Genomic DNA, 23,454 nt, shown 5'->3' with positions numbered 1-23,454 from the left:
AACCCAAGTAGGAAGAGAATCTATTTCTGTAAAGCTGGTTTAAATAGGCAATTGTCCCAAGCTGGGTTTTTTGTTTTGTTTTTTTTTTAAAAAAAAAAAAACTTTAGAAGAGTTGGAGGCACAGTCATATACAAGATGAACTACTTCCCTGGATAGAGAGCTGCACATATCTGCTCAGATTGATGGAGTCATAAGTCAACGAGAACCTAACCTGGGCACAGAGTGAAGGAAATCTGAAAGGATAAAGTCATTCCAGGTGGGACTGAGGCGAAGGAGGCGGGGGACCCTTGACATTCTCTATGCACATATGAGGTCATAACGTCTGTTCCATTTGAAGCCCATATATAAATATTTTAGATTTATATTTTTGGAAGTTTTTAAGCCTCCCTATTAAAAAAGCATTTAAGTTTTAGGTCGGGGTTTCTCTCTCGCTCTCCCCCTTTTCTCCCAAATGGTTCTTTGCACTCACAGCCTTCAATAAAGCAGTCTTGACCGATCCAAATGCATAAGTCATGCTGGGTGCTTTTGAAGGCCTGCTTTTGCCCACTCCACATCTGGAAATGATGGAATGCACATACATGAATATATATATATATATATATATATATATATATATATATATATAGCCCAGCTGGGGAAGAGCTGAGGCACTGCATCCTGGGGAGAAAATTGCACCAGCCACCCCCAAACAACCAAGGGTTAATGTGAAGAAAGAAACTGTAACCTGAAGCTGTTTGAGTTCCAGAATTAAATCACATTTGCAAACTTCCTCCTTGGGATTTTTATCCAGGGTTTGCTATAGTTTTGTAGGATGCTCAGTCCACAGCCTTGTGACAGAAGCACAACATTTTGAATTAGAGTGGTGCTGACCACCGGCTTGCCATGAAGTCACGGGCTAGGATGCCCCCTCTCTCCAATCTCAGATAGCTGTACTCATCAAGGAAAAAAACACTCTGCACATGCTTAGCCCTATTTTTCCTTCCATTTATAACAATAACAATTTTATCATTTGAACCCCACCCATCTGATTGGGTTGCTCCAGCCACTCTCGGTGTCTTCCAACAAATGTAAAAGCATAATGAAACATCAAACTTCAAACCTTTCTTATACACGGCTGCCTTCAGATGCCTTCTAAAAGTCGGATAGTTGTTTATTTCCTTGACATCTGATGGGAGAGCGTTCCAGAGGGTAGGCGCCACTACTGAGAAGGCCCTCTGCCTGGTTCCCTGTAATCTCACTTCTCGCGGGGAGGGAACTGCCAGAAGGCCCTTGGCGCTGGATGTAGGAATAACCAAGGCGACGGGAGGTTGGATGCAGGTGAGCTGTTCAGGAGTACGCTGGCAAGCATACTCCAAGCAAGCTGCCGGCTAGCTCTACTGAAGCTCCTTTTATTAGCAGAAGTCAGCAATTGGAAATAGTAGTGAAACCACCCTGAACTTAATGTATTTCCATCTAAGCACATTTCCAGCATTAGTAAATACACGTGTCAGCAGGTGTTTCCCTGAAATGTTTTTCCCCGATACTTGATTACGTCTGCATCCCCGGTCATGCTCCCGCCAAGCGTTATGTCTAGCAAACAATTTGTGAGAGGACAAACGGTCAGGGGGAAAACCCTGTTTTCTAGCCAAGAAGGCAAAAGGTCAAGGAAAGCAGGCGCAACGCTCCTTGACATACTGTTGCATGTCTGGTGCGAGGTTTGCCTTCGCAAAGTGGAGCATTACCTCCATACTGGACCTCAATGTCCAGGCAGAACAATGGAGGTGGAGACACTCCTTCAGGCACTGCTTTAAGTGCAGGTGGGACACTAGTGAGTGGGGGGAAATAAAGCAGAGAAGTGGGGAAAAAGAAGGACCAGAGAGAAGCTCGTTTGCCTCAGAGGAGGCAATGGCTGAAATGCATACCAGGGGGAAAGGCCCAGGGAGGGTCCCGGTGTCAAGCCAAGAGGTGTGAAGAAAGCAGGGTCTTAGAATCAGGCTGGGACCAATACATGATTGAAAAAACAGAGAAAGAGTCCTGTGATGGAAAGGGTACTTAAACAATCAAAGTTAAGGGTCCCACCAGGGGATCTCAGAAGTTAAGAGACAACCTGGGGCTCTGAGAATCCAAGGGATCTTGAGGGATCCCACCTTTCTGCTTCCAAAAATGGAAGCACTCAGAGCAGCTTACTCAATTAAAGAGTAATGAAGCAATGCACTTTTTTAAAATAGCAGCGGATTAAAAATAAATGGTGGATCCAGTGAATAAACCACCAACATCTGAGCAGCAGGTGAATCAAAAGCATGTTGAAAAAGGAGAAGCCTCCATCCTCCTGAGAGGTCCCTGGGGAAATTCAGAGAAATTGTCTCCCCAATCAAATTACTATTTGTGCACAGCTCCAAATATAACTGACAGTTGTTCCTTAGTCTGATGCAGCTTCGTAATTTGGGGGCTCTTGAGTGTGGGAGTTGCAAAGGAAGGCACTTTGACCGGCTCAAGATGGCGTGTGAGAGACGGGCCGGGAAGGTGGTGGCAAGATGACAAGCTCACAACCCTTGAAGAAATTCGCCACCTTTTCCATGAGGCTGGGAGATTGAAGCACTGGATTTTTTCAAGTGACTAATTTATATGGATATCAAGGGTTCAGTTGGAGGATTTCTTAAAGCGGAAAAAGAAAGACTTAGCAATGGGGAAATATGTTGCTCTCCAAATCCCAGTGGTGCGCCACACTCATTTTACTAGAGAATTTATTCTTTAGTACTTTCATGGATTGACATGAGGGAGGAATCGCATGTCAGGAGAGATAACATCTCCCTGCTGCCAAAGGAACTCTATTCAGACATGCATGTTAGTAGGTTGATAACTTATTCTGTATTTCCGAGAACTCAAAGATAGACATTTCTCCTTTTATCTCCATCTCTCTGCTCCCTGCATACTAAAGATATGGCAAAACAGCAAGATACATCTTAACTAGCCCTTGCAGAGAAAGGAGAGCTTTTCCATTCCCACCGCCCCCCACCCCTCAGTCCATGTCAAGAGGTGAAAATGTAAAAGAATAAGATGTCACCCAGTCTGATAGGAAGCATATTATCAATGCTTTTGTTTACAAACATAAATTGAGCTTTGTGTGGGTGGGCGGGACTTTGGGCATGCACGCACACACAAACACCTCTCCTCCGAAAGCTACGGCCCAGGAAAGAGTTCAGAAAAATCTGTTTTTTCGCAAAGACCTCTTCAGGAATCTTTAAAAATCCAGGGGTTTTCCACCACACGTGTGTGTGTATGTGCAGCCCAGGAATGAACCAAAAATACTGAGAACATTTTCAGCAGTGCCCCAAAAATGCCTTCCCTAGGATTTTGGGGGGAAGAAATGGATGTGTACAGAGCTCTCAGTTTCCAATTCTCTCATTTGTCCTCTGTGATGTAATCACTGTTTTGAGAAGCTTTTAATGTTTGAATCATAGAATCATAGAGTTGGAATAGACCACAAGGGCCATCGAGTCCAACCCCCTGCCAAGCAGGAAAGTTGTTGTTGTTGTTGTTTCTTGTATTTTTACTGGAAGCTGCCCAGAGTGTCTGGGGCAACCTAGTCAGGTGGGCAGGCTATAAGTATTATTATTATTATTATTATTATTATTATTATTATTATTATTATTATTACCACCAATATAGAATCAGTATGTCATAGAACCTTCCTGGCTGGGCTGGGGTCCAAAAAGAACTCCCTCAGTCTCCATGCCTTTATTTGCCCTCAGTGACCCCATCATGATTGACTTGGCCAGGCACAGCTCACTGCAACTCCCATCAGCTTGGCCTATGGTTGGGGATGATGGGAGTCGTAGCTCAATTACATCTGGAGGAGACCACATTGGCTCTTCCTGACCCATGCAGTATCATAACATCAAGCTATTTACCATGTGAATATTGATTAGGCGGAAGGTCCCATTAGACAAGGAGCAGAAAAGAGCAGCTGGAAGGATAGTGATACTGAAGAAGCAGCTTCAGCCCAGAGATCCCTGGTTCTAGAACAGTGGTACAGAGCTCCTTTACAGCCACCAATCCCAATAATAGCCAGGGAGGAGCTCACAATTCCTTACTCAGGTCTACAACATGGTAGAAACCCTCAGTTTTTAGGATTCTTTCATATCAACCTGTTACTTTATGATGGCATCATGCAGTGTCGGATTCACGTATAAGCTAAACAAGCTATAGCTTAGGGCCCCACTCTCTTGGGGGCCCAAAAATATTTAAAGGAAAAAAACTGAATAATTGTTCTTAATTGTATTTTAGTTCAACAATTACTTTGATGAAATGCGTATTTTGTTATGTGCAAATGGCTTTAGATAACTTTTAGGTCCATAAATTACCATATAGCATATATTCAACATGGGACTCGGGTGGTGCTGTGGGTTAAACCACAGAGCCTAGGACTTGCCAATCAGAAGGTCGGCGGTTCGAATCCCCGCGACGGGGTGAGCTCCCATTTCTTGGTCCCTGCTCCTGCCAACCTAGCAGTTCGAAAGCACGTCAAAGTGCAAGTAGATAAATAGGTACTGCTCCGGCAGGAAGGTAAACGGTGTTTCCGTGTGCTGCTCTGGTTCGCCAGAAGTGGCTTAGTCATGCTGGCCACATGACCCGGAAGCTGTACGCCAGCTCCCTCGGCCAATAAAGTGAGATGAGCGCCGCAACCCCAGAGTCAGCCACGACTGGACCTAATGGTCAGGGGTCCCTTTACCTTTTATATATTCAACACACAAAAACAGCGACAATTAATTGTTGACAAAGGACAGTTGGACATATAAAGGGCCCCATTACCTTTAGTAGCTTAGGGGCCTCATCAAACCTAAATCCGGCCCTGGTTTCACCACTAGGGATGGTGGGGGGCAAATTGGTTTGGGTAACCTAAACAGATCATGCAAGAGGTTCGTGCACTTAAGGATTTTTTGGGGGGGGGGATTATTTGGTTCACATTTTAATGCCAACCTACCTCATTTGTAGTTCCTAAAACAATGCACAAAAACAGCTATGCTTTGAAATCCACACATCTCCAAATCTTGACATTTTGAACTTTGAAAGTTCTCCAACAAAGAGATGTATACCAAAATGTATACCTTGGGGGAAAGTGTGCATAAAAATGCATGTATTAATGAAAATATGAACATACTGAATCACATTGTATTAGGAAATTTATTGCAAAACGAAAGTGTGTATTAAGCCAACTTGCAAACAAAAAGATGTATATTAAGAGGAACATGTTCTAATGGATTTTCAAGGCATTTTAAAAATAAATAAATCACAAAAGGCCAGCGTGGAAATCCCTCCACATTTTTTAGGAGGGGTTGAGATGTGCCACTTGGCACACTACATGACTTCGATTCACAGCAATACCATCTTACATTTCTATTTGCGTGTGTGGCATTTCCAAAGTTTGCTGGTAGGAGCTTTTGGAATAAGAATAAGCCTGTTCTGAAAAACGATCGCATGAACACCAAGCAAAGGAAGGAAGGAAGCGTCTTTTTATTTTATGGATCAAAGGTTTTCCCAATTGACAGGGACTCTTCTTTCCCAAGATTGCAAATTCCTTGCTTCTAATGTTTGTGTGTGTGCCTGCTTCTGGGGTTTTTTCCCCTTAAAAGACCTTTTAGCAGCATCATGTCTGCAATACAAGGAGCTGGGAGGGGGGATTTTCCAAGGTCCTTAATAAGCCAAAGGGTGTGGAGAGGGGAGGAGGAGGAGGAGGGAGGGAAGCACCAGCTTTCTTGCAACACAGATGTTTACCCTCTAACCTTCCCCTTTTAGCCTGAGTGCCAAAAGAGAAAGAAGGCGGCGGGGGGGGGGGGGGGACGACGACACACCCAGAAGCATTATAAATGAAGTGACCTAATTGTAGTGGTGAAAATACAAGGACGTGCTCCTAAACCAGTGTGTGTATGTGTGTGTGTGTGTGTATCCCTTAAAAATATGCAGATATGATCTTCACAGCGAGGCAAATTTCAAACATATGCAGAGCAAGGTTTATTTAATTTTACGTGCATGAGAAATTTGAAAATACACAGAGAAGAATTGCCAGCCCGAATCAGCCCATTGGTTCATCAAGTTCACTTCTGGCCTCCAGCAATGGCAAAAGGAGGCCTGACACTCTTGTGGAAGACGGCTCAAACTACCCACAATGCACTCAGTCGGTTTTCTACATGGGGAAGGAAGGAGGGTGGAAGTTTTGCTCTGCTCCCTTCGGGCAATTAGCTGGCACGGGAACATGTGCTTTGATCATTTTGCCTTTATTTTATTTTATTTATGCATATTGGTGGAGGGAAAACTGTTAAGATTGGTTTATAAGGACCTAATAATTTGTTGTTTTGCAGGGGGGCTGAGATGTATGCATGCATCAACAATACTGGGCTGTTAATTCATTGTGATGTTTATCGCTGATTTATTTTCCCACCAGTGTTCATATGAACAACTCTTTTCTTGCTTCATCAAATGCTATGTTATAGTATCATTGCATGCTGGAGCTTGGGTTAAGAAACGAACTATCCAGCCCTTGTGTACAGTGGAGAGGTGGAAAAAAATTGGCACCCCCATTCAGCATGAAAGATACTCCGAGTCGAGAGTGGATTTCATGCTCTTTATTCAGCTCATAGTGGTGAGGAGGAATGAATGTTCCCCCAAAGTATCTGCTTTATATACATTATTTACACAATGGGCTGCACGTGATTGGCTAATTCCGGAATTCTCCTGTAGGCCAATCAGGTTGTGGATTCACTTCCATCCGGAGCTGGATTGGGTGGCTCCTGCAGACCAATCATACTGCTGCATTGTTCTAGGACCAATCAGACTGCTGCATTCTGAATCCTATTGTTCTAGGACCAATCAGACTGCTGCATTCTGAATCCTATTGTTCTAGGACCAGTCAGACTGCTGCATTTTGGATCCTATTCAACTCAGTACATAACACAGCATATGCATTTTGTGACCTTGCTCCAACCCGGGCAGACCTCAGTCTTTCAAATTTCAGCAACTCCCTCTGTCAAAATTCAGTACTCCCCGCCTCTCACCTTCCGTTCTGCTCTATTCACTAAGTCATAGTTGTAATGTCCTGCAGCACCCCCTAGGCTTGGCACCCAGCGGAACCAGTTGTGCTGCCCAAAATCTGCCTCTGCTCAAACACTTTGTATACCATTTCCAATTATTCATTGGGAAGTAGCTATAACATCACACTGCTGTGTTGGACAAAAGGGAAGGAGAAGCACCATCACTCCATTTGTGGGGATAAGAAATAAAAAATATTTGACACACCCTCTCCTCCTACTTTTCTACCTGAGCTGGGCATTATAAGAGCTTGCAATTAAAGAATTTGTCCCTTAGATGCTTCTTTCCTCATCCCTCCCAGATGTGTTTTCCTTTTGTGTCATGCCCTGACACATTTCAGAATATAACTCTCATCATCCTTGACCATTGGCCACGCTGGTTTCGGCTGTTGGGAACTGCAGTATATATTTTTTATTTTTTTAAAAAAAACTATCTGGAGTGAACTAGAGTGAACCAGAGTGGAAAAGACTGCTTCGGATTTTTGTGTGTGTGTGTGTGTGTGTGTGTGTGTGTGTGAGAGAGAGAGAGAGAGAGAGAGAGAGATAGCTGTCAACCTTCCCTTTTTTTGCAGGAAATTCCCGTATTCCAGCACCATTTCCCGCTGCTTCCCCGGATTGTTAGATATCCCGTAGACTGTCCCCGGGACAGGTGAGGCTGCTGATCCCTTATTTTCAAATCTGAAAGTTGACAGTTATGGTGTTTGTGTGTGTGTGTGTATGTGTGTGTGTGTGTGTGTGCGCACACACACACACACAAACACAAACAAACACACACACAAACACACACACACAATACTCTGGAAGACTTCCAGTTGAAGAGCAACATTTTAAAAATTACATAAATAAAATTAATGAATTTTATTCCTTGAACTCTATGACTCCAGCACTCCCACAGGTCCCCCCCATTAAAAGATGTTGTTTAATCTTTCCTGCTGTTCCTTGTACAAGTAATACATGTCTGTGTAATGCCACCTCTCTCACTTATTTCATGTCCATCTTAAAATCCACCTTATCCAGCGAAGTCTGTGGCTTAATCCAGCCTTCCCTGAGCTTGCTTCCCTTTGCCCAGGTCTTTTGCATCAGGCTCCCCTTCAGCTTCAGCCAAGATGGCCTTGTTAGCTGGGGTTGATGGGAGTTGTAGTCTACAGCAGTTTGGAGAGCAGCAGCTGGGGAAAGCTGGCTTGGCCTTTTCTCCCAACCAAAATCACTTATTCCCCTTGACCCTCTAGTTCTTGTCTTCCACAGCATTGTAAGATTGTACACAAGTGTTCAAAGTGCCAATTCATGATCCTGTAGAAATAATGGTTGATCATCAGCTTTTCTAAGGATGAAAATAGAGTGTGCTTTATGTCTCTACCCCAGTTCCAAATCCCCTGTTTTTGAGCCTCCAAACTTGGGGAGCAAGGGGGGTGTTAACGTTTCCAAAAGCTTGTCACCTGCTTTCAGCTCCATGAGTCATGCTGAATATCAGTCTCAAATAAATCAATGTTCTCTACAGCAAAATTTTGCCTAGAAGGGATTCCATCCAGACTCACACAGCCCCAGGCTACAATGGAATTAATTTGTTATTACTTTCTACAGGAGTCACACTGAGCTCACTTTAGAGTCTCCACCAGCTCCATGGATTCAGTGGGTGAATCTGACCCCAGTATTACCTTTCTAACACAAATGGAGGAGCTGAATTTAAATTAAAATGATTTCCCCCACATGGCAGAGACTTGTTGTGTGTGTGTGTGTGTGTGTGTGTGTGTATATATATATATATATATATGCAGGTTTTGGTGTCTTCGGGTGTCTTCCCGTGTAAGAGTCGGGGTGTCTGTGCGACGTTTCGACGAGGTCTCACTCGTCATCTTCAGGCTGGTGCTTTCGGCTTCTTGTTACTGGAACAGAGCAGAGTCTGGTGTTTGAGTTCCTATAAATACTGTTGAGGGGTGTGGTGTATAGCCTCCAACGTTCTGGGCAAAGAGGAAGTTCCTAGATTAGTGTGCCTTTTCTTCTTTTGTTCCTTAATTACTTGAGGGATATCTTGGGTGATTTCATGAGTGATATTCAGAATATCACTGGGTGGGTCATTAAGTGTAGATTAGTTGCTAAAGCTTTCGTGTCTTGACCTCTTGAGCTTGTGAAGAGTTTTTCTGAGAAGATGGCTGTGCTGCATTTAGTTGTGCTCTGGCTTGGCTTCGTGTATAGGGGCGAGCTATGGTTTTGTGCCTTGTGCCAGCCAGATCTGTGTAGGGATTGCAGGGGGGGGCAGCATCCGGAGGTGCCACTATAGTTTGGCTACTGGATGGAGTCTGTAATATGTCTGTGGAGAGGGTCTGGGTTTGGGTCTGGTGTGGTTGATTGGTGACGGCGTTCTGTGTGCCTCTGGTTCTGGTGTCGGTTTTTGTGGGGAGGGCTAATTTCCAGATGTCAGGCAGGCGGGACGTGTCGTCACGCTTGTTCATGTTGTGAGGGTGTGACATCACCACAAGAGAATAATCATGGAAGCCATCGAGATAGAGAAACACCCTCACAACATGAACAAGCGTGACGACACGTCCCGCCTGCCAGACATCTGGAAATTACCCAGACCCTCTCCACAGACATATTACAGACTCCATCCAGTAGCCAAACTATAGTGGCACCTCCGGATGCTGCACCCCCCTGCAATTCCTACACAGATCTGGCTGGCACAAGGCACAAAACCATAGCTCGCCCCTATACACGAAGCCAAGCCAGAGCACAACTAAATGCAGCACAGCCATCTTCTCAGAAAAACTCTTCACAAGCTCAAGAGGTCAAGACACGAAAGCTTTAGCAACTAATCTACACTTAATGACCCACCCAGTGATATTCTGAATATCACTCATGAAATCACCCAAGATATCCCTCAAGTAATTAAGGAACAAAAGAAGAAAAGGCACACTAATCTAGGAACTTCCTCTTTGCTATACACCACACCCCTCAACAGTATTTATAGGAACTCAAACACCAGACTCTGCTCTGTTCCAGTAACAAGAAGCCGAAAGCACCAGCCTGAAGATGACGAGTGAGACCTCGTCGAAACGTCGCACAGACACCCCGACTCTTACACGGGAAGACACCCGAAGACACCAAAACCTGCATTCCTGTACCCGTGAAAATCTACGAAAGCAAATATATATATATATATATTTATATATATTTTATATATATATATATATATATATATATATATATATATATATATATTATATATATATATTTATATATATTTTATATATATATATATATATGAGCTTCGATGTTGTATCTCTCTTCACTCAAGTGCCCATTAATGAAGCCTTGACAGCCATTCAAAACAAATACAACCCCCCCAAATACATCCTGGACCTGACCAACCACTGCCTAACCAACACGTACTTCATCCACAATGGACAAAGATACAAACAGATAGAAGGAGCACCTATGGGATCACCCCTCTCACCGGTCATCGCAAATTTGTACATGGAACACTTTGAAACCAATGCTTTAGACAAGTCAGAACACAAACCCAAACTTTGGCTCAGATATGTTGACGACACCTTTGTAATTTGGCCACACGGGAAAGAAAAACTAGATAGCTTCCTCACACATCTCAACAGCCTACACCCCAAAATACAATTCACTATGGAAATAGAAGACAACAACCAACTCCCCTTTCTTGACGTCCTAATCTACAAAAAACCTGATGGCTCCCTAGGACACACTATCTACCGGAAAAAAACACACACCAACCGCTACTTACATGCACAATCACACCACCACCCTGCACAAATAAACTCCGTAGCCAAGACTCTCATCTCCAGAACCAAACGCCTGGCTGACAAAGACCACTTGACAACTGAGTTACAGAATCTCTCAAATGTGTTAATCGCCAATGGATACCAGAAAAACAGGGTTACGAAGCTAATCCAAAAAGAAACACCCCCCAAAAACCAAGACACAGAAGAAAACAATGGCATGGCCCTCCTTCCTTATATCAAGGGCACTACAGACAAAATCAGCAAAATCCTCCATAAACACAATATCAAAACAGCCTTCTGCACCAACCAAAAAATAGCCAATATCCTCAGAAACCCAAAAGACAAAATCCAGCTGGAAAACCAAGGGGTCTATGAAATACCCTGCAAAGTCTGCCCAGCCACGTACATTGGACAAACAAACAGACGAATAAATGCACGTATCGCAGAACACAAGAATGCCGTCAAAAAAGAAGAAAAAACTTCCTCTCTTTTCCAACACATGAAAGAAACAGGACACGAAATTAATTTTGCAGATTCCAAATTGCTCTTTAACATGGAACATCACCACAAGAGAATAATCATGGAAGCCATCGAGATAGAGAAACACCCTCACATCATGAACAAGCGTGACGACACGTCCCGCCTGCCTGACATCTGGAAATTAGCCCTCCCCACAAAAACCGACACCAGAACCAGAGGCACACAGAACGCCGTCACCAATCAACCACACCAGACCCAAACCCAGACCCTCTCCACAGACATATTACAGACTCCATCCAGTAGCCAAACTATAGTGGCACCTCCGGATGCTGCACCCCCCTGCAATCCCTACACAGATCTGGCTGGCACAAGGCACAAAACCACAGCTCGCCCCTATACACGAAGCCAAGCCAGAGCACAACTAAATGCAGCACAGCCATCTTCTCAGAAAAACTCTTCACAAGCTCAAGAGGTCAAGACACGAAAGCTTTAGCAACTAATCTACACTTAATGACCCACCCAGTGGTATTCAGAATATCACTCATGAAATCACCCAAGATATCCCTCAAGTAATTAAGGAACAAAAGAAGAAAAGGCACACTAATCTAGGAACTTCCTCTCTGCCCAGAACGTTGGAGGCTATACACCACACCCCTCAACAGTATTTATAGGAACTCAAACACCAGATTCTGCTCTGTTCCAGTAACAAGAAGCCGAAAGCACCAGCCTGAAGATGACGAGTGAGACCTCGTCGAAACGTCGCACAGACACCCCGACTCTTACACGGGAAGACACCCGAAGACACCAAAACCTGCATATATATATATATATATATATATATATATATATATATATATATATGGAATCTTTTTTCCATACTTCCCAGACCTGTCAATTTAGGCTCAACTGATGAGGAGGGTAATAATTTCTAGGATATATGCAGGAGAAACTTAGAGGTTAACTCTTCCAGCTCCAAACAAAGAATTTTGGTAATTGTTGTGACCATTACCTGCTAGAGTTCCCTAGTCCATCTTGAGAACTTCTCAGAAATCCTAGCGGAAATGGAATGTCTAAACCTTAATACTAAAAAGATGTTCACATAGCAAGAGAGGGCTGGTGGAGCCTTCCAATAAACTTCCCAGAATTAGGTAGACCTACTTATGGTCAATTTGTCAATGGAATTTTTTATCACTAATCATTAATAGAATATCCCCAAATATCCTGTTTTGGCTCTGACTGCAGATAACCTTTTACCCAAGGGCACAGTTGGCACAGTATACCTGAAGGAGCATCTCCACCCCCATCGTTCAGTCCAGACACTGAAGTCCAGCTCCAAGGGCCTTCTGGTGGTTCCCTCACTGCAAGAAGCAAAGCTACGGGGAACCAGGCAGAGGACCTTCTTGGTAGTGGCGCCCGCCCTGTGGAATGCCCTCCCATCAGATGTCAAGGAAATAAACAACTACCTGACTTTTAGAAGACATCTGAAGGCAGCACTGTTTAGGGAAGTTTTAAATTTTTGATGTTTTGTCACCTATTATTATTATTATTATTATTATTATTATTATTCTGTTGGGAGCCTCCCAGAGTGGCTGAGGAAACCCAGCCAGATAGGCAGGATATTATTATTATTATTATTATTATTATTATTATTATTAGGCTTTGAATATGGAGGATCCCACTGAACTCAATAAGTCTTACTTCTGAGTAGATATGGCTAGGATTGTGCTGTCAGTAACTCACCTTGGGTACATCGTATAAGAAGAGTCCCACTGGGTAAGACCAAGGGCCCATCTAATCCAATAGCTTGCTCGCACAGTGGCCAACCAGATGCCCGTTAGGGAGAAACCCACAAGCAACGGCACTCTTTCCATCTGCAGTTCCCAGCCACTGGTACACAGTGGCATTCTACTTCCAAGAGTTGAGAAAGAACACAGCCATCTTGACTAGTAGCCACATGAAGAAAGACAGGTTCAGACTAACATAAACAAACCCTAATACTTGCAAAACTTCCTTAATCCCTCATACACCCAGTGATTGGCAGAAGAGTGTCTCCTGCAAGTTCTAAATATTTCAGGAGCCCTCTCTGTAGCAGCTTGGAGCAGGGCCTTAAATGTGGCTGCCCCTCTTCTGTGGAACAGCATGGCGGTAGAGTTACAACAGGCTCCCACCATGTACACTTTCTGGAAACAACTGAAGACATTTTTGTTCTGACAGACTTTCCCAGATGGATAAATGGGTGTTTGCCAGGAGTGCCCACTCATTAGGGTTTTGGTCTGCCTTTAAATTTCTATGCTGCTTTTGTATTTCATTGTTTATTGTTTGTCTCTAACGGCTGTTAAATACAATAACTGTTGTTAATTGTTTGCATTTAACTGTTTTTAATTATGTGTAAATTGCCTTGAGGCGGCGGTTTAGAAAGCATTTAATAAAGCAATGGTAAAAATAACCGTTAATAATATTGAGAGGTATGGCTGCAACATAGGTTGTCATCCTCACCTCAGACCACCCTGTTGGCTCAACCTATTGCAGAAAGCATCCCTTTTAGCATGAAAATCGGCATACTAGAAAAGAGATCAATTCCTGTTACGGTTACGTTTGTTTTGTTTTCCGTCGTGCCTTTTATTTTGCTGCTGCTCTTCTCTCTCTCTCTCTCACACACACACACAAAACCAAAAACTGCAGGCGCACAAACACACACACACACACACACACACACTGTCACTCCCCACTCTGTTTCGGCCCCTCTTCCCTCTGGCTTCCTTCTTGAACCATGTGCGCAAGGCCTGAGGTCCCCAGTGTCAAATGTCAGACCTTGTACTGAGCTGTCAGAGAAAGAGAATAGGCCAAGATGATTGATGACTGGAAAGCCCGAAATCCAAACCGCGGCTGCAAGTGCTGCTTTGACAAAAAAGGGTGGAGGGGGGGGGGAGAGAGAGATACCCACCATGGCTCTAGTCAAGGTCAGCTCACATTCCATTACACCCACTGCTTTGGGGCGTCTAACAAGCCAGCGCATTCACAGAGATTTGCTTCTCTTCCCCCCCCCATCCGTCGCTGGTCCACACCCTCCCCTTTCTTAAATTTTCCTGCCAAATTTTGCAAGCACTTAATCCCAATTTTTAAAGAGAGGAGACAAGACTGGTTCTCTCCCTCCACCAGCCTCTCTCTCTCTCCCCCCCCTCGCTCCCCCCCCGGCTGCATTCACTCTGAGATGCCACAGGCTGTGTTTTTATGCCGCACAAGTCAGATGACAAGATTATTAATGGGAGCGGGGCAATGTCATATCTGATTTCATGCATATTCATGAACGGTGTCATGCAGCTGGGACCATGCGCCACGGGAAAAAGAAGGGGGGGGAGAGAAAGTTTTCCACCCTCTCTCAGCCGTGGAGAATCTGATGGTGGAGCCTTTAAAGTTACGTTTATTTTATTTAAAAAAATAAAAGAAAAGTGTGAAATCAGCAATAGAGGGGGCAATTTCTTGGAAGTGACAGTGTTGCACTGATTGCTGCACTGATTTTCAATTTTTATTTTATTTTTTGTATTTGTCTTGTTATCTAATTGATAGAGCTGCCCATTGATCGGTCTTCCTTGCGCAGCTCATATATGAGACAATGTTGAATATCACACACACACACACACATAAATCAAGAAAAAGCAATAAAAGACAACAACACATGCACTTTTCCTTATTTCTTTTAATTACTGCATTTCTATCCCACCTTTTTCTCAAAGTACCTCAAGGCAGCGGACATGGTCCTCCCCTTCCTCAATGAATCATTTAACTGTCACAACAACCCTGTGTAGTAGCTTAGGCTGAAAGATAGTAAGTAGTCTAAGCTCACCCACTGAGCATCATGGCTAACTTGACCTTTGAACCCTCATCTCCCAGGTCCTAGTTCAACCGCTATACCACAATGGCAGCAGAGACAGGATAAACAATTGGTAGCCCAGATTTAAAATGCAATGATCAGCACAATCCTTCACATGTTTACTCAGAGGTAAGCCTGTTGAGTTCAATGGGACTTACTCTTAGGGAAGTGTGTATAATAGCCTAAAGAGCTTGGGGTCCAAAGCCTGCAATCCTAACTCCACTCACCTGGGAGTAAGTCCCATTGGATTCAATAGGACTTCTGAGTGTACATGGTTAGGATTGCACTATTTAAAGGTATTCATCTGACACCAAAAAGAACATAGAGGAGGCGCCAGGCAAATTCCTGGAGAGGTTTTTCCACAATGGGGATGCCACTACAAAAAAGGCCCTGTCCTTTAATTGATTGCTTAATTAATTAAGGTCCCATCCTTCATTAATTAATTAATCCAAGAAAAATATTCTTAGGAGGAAATAATTGTTATTTCCCTTGCTTATTTTGCTTTAGGTTATTTTATTTCTGGTGTGAAAGAAGACATGAGAAAGAGAAATTATTCAAGATGGCATTCCTTCCTGATGCTGTGTGGCAGCTCCAAAGCTGACTAAATAACAGCAACTCAAAACACACCCAACAAGGAAAAAACCCCACAACTGGCAAGAGCATTTCCACTGATGTTTGGGTCCTATGCAAAGTTTAAATGATCAGTCAAATTATCAAGTGGCAAAAAGGCAGCTGGTTAATCAATTACAAATTATTTAATTGATTGAGAGCCTGGGGGGTGGGCATGAGAGGTGAATGAAGCAGCATCTAGATGCTTCATCTTCACTTAAAGCAAATATACGCCAGTAGTGCAGAGGTGGAACACCTGATTGGCATGCAGAAGGTCTCAGGTTCAATTCCCAGCATTTCCTTATAGGACTAGGAAGGTCCCTTGTCTGAAACCCCAGGAGAGTCACTGCCAGTCAGTGTAGAGAAAGCCAAAGTAGATGGACAAATGGTCCTACTCGATACAAGACTGCTTTTGATGTTCCGACTGAATATCAACCCTTGTTTTAATTTTGGTGATTTGGCACATTACATTGTATCTGTGATCATCCCTCCAGTAGCGGGTAATTTAAAGCACTAAAAATGCCATTTTTCTCATTCAGGCAAGCAAGGAAGGGAAAGGGGGGATTTCCTAACCAACAGATTAGAGCAAGGGGAAGAACATGACAGCAATATCAGAACAGGGGAAATAACATGTTAATGGCATTCAATATTCTCCGGGCGTCGCGTCATCAGCATTTTTATTGCCACTTTCCCTCTGAATAGAGTATCAGAATTTATTGAGCCAATATGTCTCCATCAGCTTTTATAAAATATATTTTATTCAATAAGATATGGAATAATATTTGTCTATGAACTTAAAAAAAAAAGGGTTGCTGCCATGTGCAAAGATATTAAGAGATGGGATGTATGTGTCTTCTAAAAACTAGGATGATGAGGTGGTTGCCACATGAACATGAAAGTTATCTTTTACTTGGACAGCCGTCTGTGACAATGCAAGCTTTTGGGTTGTCCTTAGTGCCTCAGAACGCATGGCAGCTGCACACCACGATTTTCCAGCTCCAAGAAGCTGAACAGCAGAGGGACAAGAAAATGCCATTTGCTTCAAAAGCACCACTGCTATGTGTCAAATGGAGGCCCATCCCATTTCACCACCTGAGACAAAATGGGAACTTGCTGCCCCTTACCACACTCCACCCACACCCACTTCTGGCAGACGCCAGAATGCTTCCCCATCTCACTGAACTTGGCGAGAGGTGGGAGCATTCCACAAAATGGCGGAAGCAGGGGTGGTTGGGGCACCATCTGTTGTGTTTCTGCCGCCTGAGGTAGGTGCTTCACCCTGCCTCCTCAGTGGGCCGGCTCTGCGTGTGTCATTCCCAAGCATGCCATTGGTCACATCTCTCTAAACCAGGGGCAGGAACCTACAGCCCAGAGGACAAAGACAGCCCTCCAGGCCTCTCTGTCAGAACTTCAGGACTCATCCCAGCCCATACATCATCCCATGCCACACTCCCATCAGCCAAACTCTCCTCAGGCTACACACCTTACCAGCTTTGCTTCACACATTCCTTGAGGTTTTTTGCCTGGCTGGAATGTGTCTCATAATGGAAGGTAGAGAGGGGTGTGCAAGTGAGAAGAAAGCAGTCCACTGTGAAAAGGCAAAATTAGCATTTATTGATTTGTCCTCTGGCCCTCCCCACCTCTGGTATGTGCCCCCACTCCAAGGTTGTGCAGAAAGGCATGTGTCCCTTCGGGTGAAATGTTTCCTCACCTCTACTCTAAATGCACCTGCCAGTTAATTCCCTCTAACCAAATGCCCCATCACTGAATGGCAAATCAAAATTTTACATTTGTGACATTGGTCTTCACAAATGCCACATTCAAGGGAGTGTTTATATGTTCATGTCATAGTCTAAATCTTATAATATTATGGCTGCCTTTTGCTTCCCATCAGTGTCCATTAACCCAACTAAAGGAGCCAACTCTTAGGAACTGAGGTCCCTTCACCCCTCCAATAAAATATCTGAGGAGTTCAGGCTTCCAAAAAGCCAAGTAATGTGTACAAAATGCATATACAGTGGTACCTTGGTTTACGAACATAATCCGTTCCGGAGTCCATTCATAAAACAAAACGTTCTTAAACCAAGGCGTGCTTTCCCATAGCAACAGGGGACTCAATTTACAAGTGGAACACGCTCAACAGGAAGCAGAACATGTTCTTATTCCAAGGCAACGTTCACAAACCAAAACACCTACTTCTGGGTTTGCAGCATTCTTAATCCAAGTTGTTCATAAACTAAGCTGTTCTTAAACCAAAGTACCACTGTACTGGGCTAATATGTGCATAAAAATGCATGTGTTAATGGAAAGATCATACAAAAATGCATTGCACTGGGGGAAATTGCTCCTCAAACATATGTTTATTAGGATAATTTTGCTCTAAATTGCTGGTGGAATTTTCATGAGGACTGTAAAAAAAACCCAACAAATTTTGAAATGTGGGTCTTGGAGTTTAAAATTGGAAAAATTAAAAATGTAGAGAAACAAATTTTGATAGATTTGTTCATCCCTACATACACACAGAAATATTTCCCACCCCAAATATATTTGGTCTATCCACTGAAATCAGACATGTTGGCCCTACCTCCCTCCCTCACAGGACTATATTATTCAGAATTCCTTGCATGTGTGTGATTAAACCAGCTCAAGGGCCAAACTAAAAATGATGATGGGTGAATATTGACCAAATCTTCCATATATTTCTTTTAAAGGTGGGGCAAATAGCATATTGGGGACGGGGATTCAGGAAAGTGGTGTAAAGGTACGAATTAAGCTCCAATATACTCCAGCAGTCCACTTATGGTGGAATCTTTACTTTCTCTCTCTTTCTCCATTTTCAACCTCATGGCTCTTTCCCAAAGTATTTCAGTGCCTCTGGCTCTTTCCACACCCTTTCTTGGCTGACTCCTAACTTACCTGGCCATGCCAGAATTTTTTTCCCCTCTCTCTCCCTGATTCCACTGACTTCCCTGAAAGTATCGAACTTGTCATTACAACACTTCTACACCCTGCTGATCTTAGGCTGTGCTTCCTGCAAACAAATTTCAGAGGTGTTTTTGACACACACACACACACACACACACACACACACACACACACACTAGATTTCATGGAAAGAAAGCTTGAATGGATAAGCAGAGCATATCACATGCTTCTGTCCAATGCATATGTGCTACATCTGCATGTATTGAATGTGGTATCTTCTAAAGATAAAATCATGTACCAATTGCTTGCTTCTCTCCCATCATGCTCCAGGCTTGGACATGCCAGCCCTCCTGCTGTTTTCCATCCACTTGTCACCAGGGTCCCCCCGTCTATCAAAACATGTAGCAGAATGAAGCTCCTGGCACAATTATTGTGGGGAGGGTTTTTTCATTACTCCATTAGAACAGAAGATCACGTGCTTTTCACCCCAACCTTGCAATAACTCCTCTGCTGGTTTGTAAGCCTAGGGGCTAAGCAAGACAAGACATCAGAGATCACTGAACAGATTTCCCATCACATGCAAAGTATTCTTAGAAGAATTTTGGGATTTCTGAAATGGGTTGGTGGCAGTTGGTGAGGAATTGATCAACTCTTCCTCCATTCTGCCATTTTTAAAAATGTACATCCCGCCAAAATATTATTTCATGGTTCTCCTCTTCTTCAGTCAGTCTCCACAATAATTGTGTAAGTTAAACTGCAAGTCCATAGCTGGCCCAAGGTCAACAAGTGAGCTTCATGACTGAATGGGGAATTGAACCCTGGTCTCCCATGTCCTAGCTCAGGGGTCTGCAACCTGCGGCTCCGGAGCCGCATGTGGCTCTTTTACACCTTTGCTGCGGCTCCGGGGCGGATACTAGCGAGGGGAGGAGGCGCATTGTGCGTCCCGACACTCCCCACTGTGGCGGGCGCTGTGCTGGCTGTGACGTTGCATGGGGGTGGTGCGTGCGTTAGTCACGCACCGTCCCAACGTCACCTTCCCACCCGCCCGCTACATTGTAAGGGGCATGTACGCTGGTCACTGCATTGAAAGGGGGCATGTACGCTGGTCACTGTTTTGAAGGGGAGTGAAGAACACACACACACACAAAGGTAACTTGTTAATTTAACGTTTATTTCTATGAGGAGGAGTAATTCTGAGGGGTCAAACAAAGAAATAATTTTAAAAAGTGACAAAAAAATTATTTTTATAATGACGAGTTTTGCTGCTCCCAGTTTTTTTTTCTTCGGAAACGGGTCCAAGTGGCTCTTTTTGTCTTAAAGGTTGCAGACCCCTGTCCTAGCTCAATACTCTAACCATAACACCACACAAGCTCCTTTTGCCCCACTGGTACATGCATTTTTTCCCCCAAGGGAGCAAATTACAGTGGAGAGAGAAGCAGTTTATAGTGGTGAAATGGCATGATGCAAAAGATTAACACCCTCCTCTCAACATTATGGATCTGTCAACTTGAGAAGCCCTCACAGATGCTTTTAAAACAAATGTTAAGAATCAGGATATCCAGTCATGGATTCCAACATCTAATTTGGCACCCAGAAATGTTAGGAACAATGGTTGTATTCAAAAAAGTTATGCTGAAATTGATAGTTTAACTTATACCAAAACTGATTAACCCACGTAAATAAGGTCCATTAACTTCAATGTATCTGCTCTGAGTAGTGCTCACTTTGGACACAACCCAATATATATTGTTTAGTATTATTATTTTTTCTTATCTTCAGTTTACTTGAAAGATTGCTGCATCATATATGTGCCTGCTCAACTGCTTCAGTCTACAGAACTGGCTCTTTTACAAGTCTCTCTAAATGCACATTTTGAAACGCATGTTGATTGGCTTTTTCAGAACTGTGTTGGAACATTTGGGGAAATTGTTGAATGACTGAACTGTGATCTGCTCATTTGTCAGGGACATGAAATCAGGTCAGATCATACTGGGATTTGTAAAGATTAAATCCACAGAGGATATTTAGACCGATCTTCTTGCTGCCTCCCTTTCGGTCAAAGGAAGGTGATGGTTCTTCAGGTTAAATGTAAATCTTCTCTCATCTTGCAAGCCTGTTGTGAGTTTCATTCCTGACACCAAACAGAGATATGCGGGGAGACAAAACCCAACCAGGTTGCCTTGGGACACAGCTCTGGTTTTGCTTTGTTTCAGAAGCTTCTGACAAATTAACCATACTTCCAGTGGACACAAGTACCTATTAGGCTGACTCTTCAAAGGAACTCAGGAAGCTGCCTTGAATTGACTCAGACTATTGGCCCACCAAGCTCACTATTGTCCACACTGACTGCTAGCAGCCCTCCACAGTTTCAGACAGGGGTCTCCCCTGGCCACACCTGGAGAAGCTGCAGATTTAACCTGCATGGAAAGCAAATACTCCATCACCAAGCTAAGGCCTCTCCTCCAAAGATTGTCACCACAGGGAAAATAAAATGTCTCCCATCTAAACCAAAACAAGGAGAACGAGGATTGGCCAGGAAGGAGACAATTGACTTTGATAGTACATTTGTTTTCTTTAGTTGGAGAAGGAGCAACTGTTTCTTCCAGAAGCAGGAGAAGCATGCGGATCAGGGCAAACAGGTCATACCCTGAAGAAACATCTAAATCTCCTCACAATAGTGGGTGATGCAATATGCCTCCTCGTACTATAAAAGAAAATAGATTTGTGCAGGCAACTACATCCTTAGTTGTTTGACAACTTACCCTCAGTGTCACCACATTAATGTCCCTCTTCCCCTGAGGCAACAGTACCAAAGAGGATCCCACCTTCCTGATGAAGGTGCAGGCTAACTAACAGAGCAAGCGGCTGGGGTCTGAAGGCCTTGCTGGTGCCAACTGGCAGACACACCCTGAAAGCAGCTGAATACCCTAATCCTTTCTCAAAAGATGCAAATTGCTAAGTTGATTCCTAATGCCAAGTTGACTGATTCCTCCAAACCAAAGAATTTAATATAGCACCAGTCCCCTGAGAAGGAAAAAATAGATTAAACCCCCCTCTTGAAAACTTTGGTAGTTGGGTTTTACATACTGTGTGCCTCGGGCTTGCTACTTGAATTTCACTTCAAAGATTCACTGCAAAGTATCTGCTAATTTCCTCCACCACCCCTTTTCCTATCTGCCTGGTTAGCCTTTAAAGGAGAAAATTTCATTAACAAAAACCATGGATATAAAATATGAAATCAGAGATCAGCTCCTGCAGTGCCAGAGCCAAACATTACTAAAAAGGATTAGTTTCTTTCACTGTCGAGAAATTTCTCATGGAAGACCTTGGCTGCCCTTTCGATATTAAAACTTCCCAACAAGTATTACACAGGAGTTTTAAATTAGAACACACTGTCATTGGGACAGTTATAAACTGTTAAATATGTCCTTTTTGCAGGCTGGTCTCCAGCAAAATGCAAGCCCACCGTGTTGCGTGATCTGAAGTAGTAGGGATATCAGTGGACGTTTGTGGGCAGAACCATTCACTGACCTTGCTGAGGGTGATAGGCTCTTAGATTTAGGTACCGTAGTGCTGAAATCTGCCCTCCAAATTCTCTCCAGTTTTCTTCCTCTTCAGAAAATGTTTTCATTTTTCTTCCTCATATTCAGGGCATGTCAGATTTTCTTTAGAATTCTTTAGACAGTCTTTAGAATTCCAGTCAGTATGGGGTTTTGAGCTTACCTTGCTGTTACACAGTTGCCAAGGCTGTTTTGTGTATCCCCTGATGTCCCAGCAAGCATTTCTCCTGCACACTTAAGTTTCCCTGGCTGCCCATACTTCTGGAACTGAGAAAGCTCCTCAGAAAGCCAAGCAATATCACCTCAACATATATCGAGAAAAATAAAGTATAAAGTAATAAATCGTGTATGAGTGCCTGTAGGATGTTACAATGGCTGTAAAACAATGTTCATCCACCTTGTGACCCCTGATGTAGCTGGACCAAAAGTCCCACCATCCTCAGCCAGCTTAGCCAATGGTCAAGGATCATGGGAGTTGTAGTTCAACATCTGGGGACCCTTGGTTGAAGAGTACTGCTATAAAACATGGATTAGATAAATTCATGGAGCATGGGTCCTGCAATGTGTATATGCCACGATTATTACAAACATAACTTCCATGCTCAGAAACTGGATATCTTCAACCTATGAGTCTGGTTTGTGGCGGTCCTTTATCAGGCACGTTGGAGCATTTAGCTGAAAATGGAAATAGGAGCAGAACTTGTCAGCGCTCGCTTATTCATACCATGTCTGGAATGGAACTCAACCCAACGAATAAAATCAGCATTTTCTATCGTTTTTGCTTTCAGCCCACAAACAGTACATAACTGATTACATTCCCCTCCCTGATTTGAGTTGTGGTTCCTTTGCACCGAAATGAATGGGGTGGAATGATGTACAGTGGTGCCTCGCAAGACGAAATTAATCTGTTCTGCGAGTCTCTTCGTCTTGCGGTTTTTTCGTCTTGTGAAGCACGGCTATTAGCGGCTTAGTGGCTATTAGCGGCTTAGCAGCTTAGCGGCTATTAACGGCTTAGTGGCTTAGCGGCTTTAAGAAAAAGGAAACAAACTCGCAAGAACTCGCAAGACATTTCATTTTGCGAAGCAAGCCCATTGGGAAATTCGTCTTGCGGAACGACTCAAAAAAAGGAAAACTATTTCGTCTTGCGCGTTTTTCGTCTTGCGAGGCATTCGTCTTGCGAGGAACCACTTTAATGA

The sequence above is a fragment of the Podarcis vaucheri genome (genome assembly GCF_965113315.1).
Source record: "Podarcis vaucheri genome assembly, chromosome: 14".
Taxonomy (NCBI): Eukaryota; Metazoa; Chordata; class Lepidosauria; order Squamata; family Lacertidae; genus Podarcis; species Podarcis vaucheri.
This window is presented reverse-complemented; position numbering follows the sequence as displayed.